Raw genomic sequence first — 8667 nt, 5'->3', positions numbered from 1 at the left:
CTTCGGGCGCAGACCCCTGTGTACGCTGTATACACCCGTATACCCCCAGCTTCAGTCGCAGACCCCTCAGTGTGCTCTTTATACACCCGTATACCCCCAGCTTCGGTCGCAGACCCCTGTGCACACTGTATACACCCATATACCCCCAGCTTCAGTCGCAGACCCCTGTGTATACTGTATACACCTAGCTTCAGTCACAGACCCCGCGTCTCTCACACTATATACACCTGTATACCCCAGCTTCAATCTCAGATCCCTGTGTGCTCTGTATACACCCGTATACCCCCAGCTTTGGTCGCAGACCCCTGTGTATGCTGTATACACCCGTATACCCCCAGCTTCGGTCGTAGACCATTCTGTGTACACTGTGTACACCCGTATACCCCCAGCTTCGGTCACAGACCCCTCCGTGTATGCTGTGTACACCCGTATACCCCCAGCTTCGGTCACAGACCCGTGTTCACTGTATACACCTGTTTATCCCCTGTTTTGGTCGCAGACCCCTGTGTACACTGTATACACCCATATACCCCCAGCTTCAGTCGCAGACCCCTGTGTATACTGTATTCACCTGTATACCCCCAGCTTCAGTCACAGACCCCGCGTCTCTCACACTGCATACACCTGTATACCACCAGCTTCAGTCTCAGAACCTGTGTGCATGCTGTATACACCCGTATACCCCCAGCTTCGGTCGCAGACCACTCTGTGTACGCTGTACACACCCATATACCCCCAGCTTCGGTCACAGACCCCTCTGTGTACGCTGTATACACCGTATACCCCTAGATTTGGTCACAGCCCCGTGTTCACTGTATACACCCGTATATCCCCAGCTTTGGTCGCAGACCCCTGTGTATGCTGTATACACCCGTATACCCCCAGGTTTGGTCGCAGACCCCTGTGTACACTGTATACACCTGTATACCCCCAGCTTTGGTCACAGACCCCCCTGTGTATGCTGTATACACCCGTATATCCCCAGCTTTGGTAACAGATCCCTGTGTACATTGTAGAAAAATATTCAGGATTGAGAGTCCTCAGTGGTTGATACCTTTTAATGGCTAACTGAAATGATGGTAACACGTTGCAAGCTTTCGAGACTACTCAGGTCTCTTCATCAGGCTAGACTAATACAAAATCTGAAGTCACATATTTATGCACAGTACGGCCTAGAAAAAATGCAATAGATAAGACAAGTGACGTGAAGCAGAACTATCAATATGGGAGAGGGAGAAACATAAATATAAACATTGGACCAGTCCATAGATAAGGAGTCCGGATGTTTTATGGTCCTCTGATTGGGGTCTAGTTCTGTGTTGTGATGCCCCCACAAGGTTTTAAAAGAAAATTCCTTAATTGATGTAAAAAGACATAAATCCATGCGACACATTCATTCCAGCACTGAGAGTGTCAAAGGTCGTCATAAATTTGTACTCCCAAACTCGTTTCTCTCTCTGAGAATTGAAGTTACCTCTCAATACCAGTAATTTCATATCCACGCTGCTGTGATCAGGGATACAGAAATGTTTTGCCACAGGTAGATCCATTCTTTTTTCTCTTATTGTGTGACGATGAGCATTCATCCTTGTTCTAAGCTTTTGCTCTGTCTTCCCCACATACAGACCCCCAGTTGGACATTTAGGACAAATAATTAAGTACACCCCATTAGATGTGATGCAGCTGAGAGTACCTGGGATCTTGTAGTCCTGATGTGAGTTGGGGATCTTTATCTTGTCCGTGGTCATTATAAATGGACAGGTTTTACATTTTTTCTGGTTGCAAGGAAAGGTTCCTGCAGCTGTTGGAGAGGACAGGGAGCTTCTGACAATGATGCTTCTTAAATTTGGGGGCTGCCTAAAACACAGTAGTGGGGGGTCTGGAACAATGGATTTTAATCGGGCATCTTTTTGTAGTAAAGGTTGCAATTTCCGTGCAGCTCCCCTTAGCACCTCCAGATTTGGGTTGTAGGTGACCACTAGAGGCTCCCGGTTATTTTCTTCTTTAGCTTTGTAATGTAGCAAGTGATTCCTTGACATTCTGGTGGCTCTTGTAATTTGGTTTTCAATTGTTCTTGGATGGTAACCCTGATTCAAAAAGGTCTTTTTGAGGCGACCAAGGTGTTTGTCTCTATCCATGGGGTTGGAACATATACGATTGTATCTGATGGCTTGGCTATAGATAATAGAGTTCTTTATGTGTTTTGGATGGAAACTGTTCGTGGAACGTCTTTAGCTGTTGCTCAGACTCCGTCCAGATGATTAAAATATCATCAATGAAGCGGTAGTAGGCCAGTACACTGTATACACCCGTATACCCCCAGGTTTGGTCGCAGTCCCCTGTGTACTCTGTATACACCCGTATACCCCCAGCATTGGTCGCAGACCCCTATGTATGCTGTATACACCAGTATACCCCCAGCTTCGGTCACAGACCCCTCTGTGTATGCTGTATACACCCGTATACCCCCAGCTTCGGTCGCAGATCCCTGTGTACTCTGTATACACCTGTATACCCCCAGCTTTGGTCGCAGACCCCTATGTATGCTGTATACACTCGTATACTCCCAGCTTTGGTCGCAGATCCCTGTGTACTCTGTATACACCCGTATACCCCCAGCTTTGGTCGCAGATCCCTGTGTATGCTGTATACACCCGTATACCCCCAGCTTCGGTCACAGACCCCTCTGCGTATGCTGTATACACCCGTATACCCCCAGCTTTGGTCACAGACTCCTGTGTACACTGTATACACCCGTATACCCCCAGCTTCGGTCACAGACCCCGCATCTCTCACACTGTAGAATTGACACCGGACACACACGGTAAAACTGCGGTCGTCGGTCTCTCATCTCTCGCACTTATACTAATAACATAAGATGGAGTCAGACGAACCCTCCTACAAAACGTGAGAACAAAGTCATTACTACAGGACTGTGTGAGAAAGGGATTTATTCTACAAGAAACGCTGGGGCCACAAATGAGAATAACATAATGTCTTTCATCTTCTCTTTCACCATAGATATTGACAGTGAGGGCGACTTCCACTTTGCCGCAATGTGGATTTTAGTGGCCATACATAAGTAGTTTACTAGCTTCTGAAAGCTTTCTGGAAGCCGGGAAGTCCTGGTTCCCAGTAAAAGGGTAGAAGGTTCCAGATCAACCGGTCCACCATACATCTGTGCTATCAGACACTTCACCTTCTCCCAAAGCCCAGAAACCACCGTACAAGACCACCAAATATGTTTCATGTCACCAGATATTCCACAGCCCTTAAAATAGTCTCCCGAGATTTTAGGAAAAATGTTGTGAATTTTTTCCGGTACATAATAGACTCTGTACAATAGTTTTAAGGAAGTCTCAACAAGGGAAGTCTGGTGACTACCTCTTGATATGGTGTCACAGTTACGATACCATTCATCAATTGACTGTTCAAACTCCAAATCCTCCTCCCACTGTAACATATACTTCAAATTTTTTATCATTTTGTGGAGAATTTCTAGCATAGTAGATCAATGAGATCGTTCCCCTGCCCAAAGGGTCATTTAGACATTATTTTTCAAAACTCGTTGCCCTGAGAGTAGTACCGCTCGGAAGCATCTGCTTTGCAAAGTGGAAGATCTGGTTCAATCGCATTACCTCGCTAGCTGGAGGTTCAAATTTTTGAACAAATTCATATCTGTCAAGTAAGATATTAAATGGGGATCACAAATGTTTAAGTATATGAATACCTTTCAGCTTCCACCAAGAAAAAATTTGAGGCTCAAGGCCTGGTGGGAACATGGGGTTTTGTAATATAGCTGTCAGGGGAGAAGGGCTTGATTGTAAGTTATATTTAAACTTTCCTCCAAAGAAGCAACGAGTGGACTGTAAAAGGAGCCACATTCATTAACCCCCGTGGAAGTCAGTCTGTGGTCCACTTTAGGCCTGATAAAGAGAATGGTTTGGAGAGAAATGATTCCAGAATAACCCATCTCAGACTATTGGGATATGAACACGCACTTATTAATGGAGCAATCTGTGCCGACTTGTAATAAAGTGTAAAATTAGGGAGGGATAAACCCCCTTTTTTTCTGTGACGGAACATAAGTTTTTGCACAATTCTGGGTTGTTTTCCGAGCCAAAGAAACTTAGACATCATAGAGTGTAAATGAGTGAACGTTCTGGCTGATACCATAATTGGGAGGGACCTAAATAGAAGAAGCGAGGCAGTGACACCATTTTTAATGCATATATTCTGCCGGGCCAGGATAACTTTAAGGAAGCCCATCTATCCATGTCCCTCTGGAAGTTTTGGATCAGTGGAGTGTAATTCCACCTAATGTCATGTCGGACCACCACAGCGTCCGGCAGGCAGAGGTAGTATCACCTCCGTCCACTTGTCATGTCGGACGCTATTCACACCACAGCGTCCGGCAGGCAGAGGTAGTTCCACCTCCGTCCATTATAGCCTCAGTGGCGCCGGCTTGATTTTCTCAGGCTATCGGGGGTTAATCTAGCTGGAGATCAGGTTGGATGTTTGGTCACGCCCACGGTCTTTAAATAGTCGTGCTGGCCTATGGGCGTCGCCGATTATAGCTTGTGTTTCATACCAAGTGGTTCCGGTCTGGAGTGGAGGTGTTGGAGAGAGAGAGATTCGTATCTGGTGGCGTATGATCCGTTGTTACCTTTTCGCCTTCCCATATTTGTGTTTTGTTGTGCCCTGTTCACATTACTGTATAGTCCTGTGTGTATGCGGCGCGGTGCAGTTTAAGTTCTCCCTGTCTGTCATTGTGTGGGGCTTTGGTGGTTTGTCTCCTCACTGGGTGGAGGGTGGAGGGTTAAGCTTAGGGCTGAGCAGGAGATAAGGAAAGGTTGGAGGCTCAGGCATTTGCACCATTAGCAAAAACCCTGGGTTGAGGGTCAGACAGGGTTTCCCCTAGTTAAAGGGACACCACAGAGGCCCCGGGTATTTCAGCCTTAGTTGACCTAAGCCTCGCGTGACATTATAATCGGCCTACATTTTTCAGGAGTCCATGGATCCCATGGATTCCATAACCCGCCAGTTGGCGGCGCTGTCCTTACAGGTCTCCGAGTTGAAAGGGGCAGTTCAGCAGCAGGGCCTGGTAGTATCGAAGGTGCAAACGGCATCTGCAGGTATCGGTGCAGAGCCGAAGATCCCGCTGCCAGAACGATTCTCAGGGGAACGCAGCAAATTTGTCATATTTCGGGAGGCCTGCAAGTTATACTACCGCATGCGCCCTATCTCCTCAGGTAATGAGGCTCAGCAGGTGGGTCTGGTGTTATCATTACTGAGTGGGGACCCCCAAGCATGGGCGTTTTCCTTACCAGCTGACTCTGCTACATTTCATTCTGTCGATAATGTTTTTTCTGCCCTCGGGCTCATTTATGATGATCCTGACAGATTGGTTCTAGCGGAATCTAAAATCCGTGCCCTCCGCCGGGGGGAGCGCTTGGCGGAGGACTATTGTTCGGAATTTCGTCGTTGGGCAGTAGACACACAGTGGAACGACCCAGCGCTGCGGCGTCAGTTTATTCATGGGGTATCAGGGAACGTTAAACAGGCACTCCTGATGTATGAGACTCCTGCATCGTTAGAGTCTGCCATGAGTTTGGTTATACGTATTGATCGCCGTTTGCGTCAGGGGGCACAGGAGACGCTACCCCTGGGGGAAAGCAGAGGTGCAAGTGTGGTTGCTGCAGGTGAGCCCACTGAACCTATGCAAATTGTGGGGGTGTCACAGGTTAAGCGTCGCGTTCCTGGGTTCAGGAAGCCCGGAGCATGTTTTTACTGTGGTAAAAGGAATCATTATGTTAACGCTTGTCCTGTGCTACCGAAGAAGGTCACACCGGCGGAAAACTGTTAGGCTCAGAGGGTATGGAGCAGGCCCAACTGAGCGTATGCATATCCTCCATGATGGTATCTCAATGTATGCTCCCTGCCAAGATTATTATCGCGGGCAGAGAGCTACCAATATCAGTGTTTGTGGATAGCGGTTCCGCCACCAATCTCATAGATGAGGAGTTTGCACGCACTGCCGGGTTTAAGACCGAAAAACTCCCTCATCCCATTCAGGTGGTTACCATTAATGCCGCTCTCCTCCCACAAGGGGAGATTATGGAGTTTGTGGCTGAGGTGAAACTCCACATTGGGGTCCTACATTCTGAGTGGGTTACATGTAGGGTCCTCCGTAATCTCCCAGCACAAATGGTCCTGGGTTTTCCATGGTTGTCCAGGCACAACCCGGTGATTGATTGGAAAACTCAGGACATAGTCCAATGGAGTGGTTTCTGCCAGGACAATTGCTTGGCCACATGTGTGTCCGCCGTGACGCCCAGCCTTCCGGAGGCTTTGCAGGATTTCGCGGATGTATTCTCTGAGAAGAGTTGCTCAGAACTGCCTCCACATCGAGCCTATGACTGTGTGATTAGGTTAAAACCCGGGGCCAAATTACCTAAGGCCAGGATGTTTAATATTTCTGGTCCAGAGAGACAAGCTCTGAAAGACTACATCGCGGAGAGTCTGAGCAAAGGACACATCCGGCCTTCGTCCTCGCCTGTAGCAGCGGGGTTTTTCTTCATTAAGAAGAAAGATGGGGGGTTACGCCCGGGTCTGGATTTCCGGGAGTTAAACCAGATTACGATCCGTGATCCCTACCCGATGCCTTTGATCCCTGATTTGTTCAACCAGGTGGCGGGGGCGAAGTGGTTTTCCAAGCTTGACCTCAGGGGGGCGTATAACCTCATAAGGGTCCGTCAGGGGGATGAGTGGAAGACGGCGTTTAACACTCCTGAGGGTCATTTTGAGAGCCTGGTTATGCCATTTGGGTTGACAACCGCGCCTGCTGTTTTCCAACATTTTATTGATGATGTATTTGCTCATGTCCTGGGGAGATTTGTGATTGTATACCTGGATGATATCCTCATTTATTCAAGCGACCGGGACACTCATTTAGAGCATGTCAGGCAGGTGTTACAGTTGCTCCGGGAGAATAAGCTCTATGCTAAGCTGGAAAAATGCTTATTTTTTGTTCAGGAGTTGCCTTTTTTGGGATATATTGTGTCCGCCGCAGGGTTTAAAATGGACACCGCGAAGGTGCAAGCGGTGCTGCAATGGGAAAGGCCTGATAATCTGAAAGCACTCCAGCGGTTCCTTGGGTTTGCTAATTATTATAAGAAATTTATAAAACACTTTTCTACTATAGCCAAACCGCTCACGGACATGACAAAAAAAGGTACCGATCTGGCTAGCTGGTCTGAGGTGGCGATACGTGCATTTGAGCGTCTGAAGAACAGTTTTGCTTCAGCCCCCATTCTGGTGCAACCGGACGTGTCTAAACCTTTTGTGGTGGAGGTTGATGCGTCTGAGGTGGGAGTGGGGGCAGTACTGTCACAGGGCTTGTCCTTGAGCGATATGCATCAATGCGCCTACTTCTCCAAGAAGCTGTCGCCGGTCGAACGGAATTATGATATCGGCAACAGGGAGTTGTTGGCCATCAAATTGGCTTTTGAGGAATGGCGACACTTCTTGGAGGGGGCGGCTCACCAGGTCACAGTCATCACCGACCATAAGAACCTGCTCTATCTGGAGTCGGCCAAGCGTCTGTCTCCTAGGCAGGCTCGCTGGGCATTGTTTTTTACACGTTTCAATTTTCTGGTGACTTACCGTCCCGGGGCTAAAAACACCAAGGCGGATGCCTTGTCCAGGTGTTTTCCGGGGGGAGAACCTCGGGAAGAGCTGGTACCCATCCTCCAGGAAGGTGTAGTGGTCTCGGCTCTCACGACTGAGGTAGAGGCGGAGATTGCCGAGGCCCAAGAGGAGGTACCGCCAGGACTTCCCGCCAACAAATCATTTGTACCCCTTCATCTTCGTCTTAAGGTGTTGAGGGAACACCATGACTCAGTACTGGCTGGTCATCCAGGGGTTAAGGGCACCTTAGATCTGGTATCGCGTCGTTTCTGGTGGCCCAAAATCCGGCAGGACGTGGTCTCGTACGTGGCAGCTTGCATCACAAGCACTAGGGCCAAGTCGCCCCGAGCCCGTCCTGCTGGCACGCTACAGCCTCTGGGGGTACCTAATAGGCCATGGACAGAAATCTCCATGGATTTTATCACTGACTTGCCAGCCTCGGCGGGGAACACAGTCATCCTGGTGGTGGTTGACCGATTTTCAAAGATGGCGCATTTTGTGTCGTTGCCTTCCTTGCCCAATGCAAAGACGTTGGCTCAGGTGTTTGTGCAGGAGGTGGTCAGACTCCACGGAGTTCCGTCGGACATAGTATCTGATAGGGGAACTCAATTTGTGGCGAGGTTTTGGAAAGCTTTTTGCTCAAGTTTGGGGATCAAGTTGTCACATTCATCGGCGTTTCATCCACAGTCAAATGGTCAAACTGAGGGCATGAACCAAAATCTGGAGTAGTATTTACGATGCTTTGTGTCCGACAACCAAGAGGAGTGGTCTACTTTCCTTCCTCTGGCCGAGTTCGCGTTAAATAATCACCGCCAAGAGTCATCGGGAGAGTCTCCGTTCTTTTGTGTTTACAGTCAACATCCTCAATTTTGTACCTTACGTCAGGGTGACTCGGGGGGCGTCCCGGAGGAGGACCAGCTAGGAGCTCAATTATCATCGGTCTGGAGGAGGGTGAAACAGCGATTGTTGAGCATGAGT

General features: G+C 48.6%; 1 protein-coding gene across 1 annotated transcript in view; it reads left to right on the top strand.

Annotated features, from left to right (window-relative positions):
- The window catches only part of LOC141047104 (uncharacterized), an 87144-nt gene that overhangs the window by 51311 nt on the left and 27166 nt on the right, over positions 1-8667 (top strand). The window lies entirely within an intron of this gene.

Source organism: Dendrobates tinctorius, unplaced genomic scaffold (genome assembly GCF_039654945.1).
Source record: "Dendrobates tinctorius isolate UK_male_01 unplaced genomic scaffold, ASM3965494v1 ptg000126l, whole genome shotgun sequence".
NCBI classification, from domain to species: Eukaryota; Metazoa; Chordata; class Amphibia; order Anura; family Dendrobatidae; genus Dendrobates; species Dendrobates tinctorius.
This window is presented reverse-complemented; position numbering and strand designations above follow the sequence as displayed.